This window comes from Pteropus vampyrus, unplaced genomic scaffold (assembly GCF_000151845.1).
Source record: "Pteropus vampyrus isolate Shadow unplaced genomic scaffold, Pvam_2.0 Scaffold92, whole genome shotgun sequence".
Lineage (NCBI taxonomy): Eukaryota > Metazoa > Chordata > Mammalia > Chiroptera > Pteropodidae > Pteropus > Pteropus vampyrus.
In genome coordinates, this window is record NW_011888873.1 from 5698269 (window position 1) to 5698815 (window position 547).

Sequence of the window (547 nt, forward strand, 5' to 3'; positions counted from 1 at the left end):
ATACGAAGGGGAGTTAATTACTCTATAGTAGTGTTATGTAGCATCATGCTCTAGTGTGTTATACCAATAGCATTTAATCTAAATACTTCTTGATTACATCAATTAGTTTTTTTTTTTTACTAGTTTATATACTAAAGCAAATCTGATGTGACTCTACCAACTGAATATATCAGCAAACTAGTTAAAATAACTCTACTTAAATCAACAATTTATCTCAATGAGTTATAGTCTATGGCCATGCCACCCTGAATGTGTCGGATCCCGTCTGATTTAGGAAGCTAAGCAGGGTCGAGCCTGGTTAGTACTTGGATGGGAGACTACCTAGGAAGACCAGGTGCTGTAGACGTAAAAAAAATAAATAGAAAACAATAATAATAAGGGCTTGTAAGCTGACAAGTTCCTTGCAATCTGTGAGGTCAACTAAGAATTGCCTCGCCTAAAAAAAATGAGTTATAAATTAGGAAAAATGTCCAAACTTTAAGCCAAAGAAGTATGAAATAATAACAAAGTAATTAATTAATTAATCAAGGGCTAGATAAATGTGACA

The 547-nt window shown here is 33.3% G+C and overlaps 1 pseudogene; it reads left to right on the forward strand.

Moving 5' to 3' along the window:
• The first annotated feature begins 227 nt into the window (after positions 1–227).
• Positions 228–346, forward strand: LOC111742376 (annotated as a pseudogene).
• The last annotated feature ends 201 nt before the right edge of the window (positions 347–547 follow it).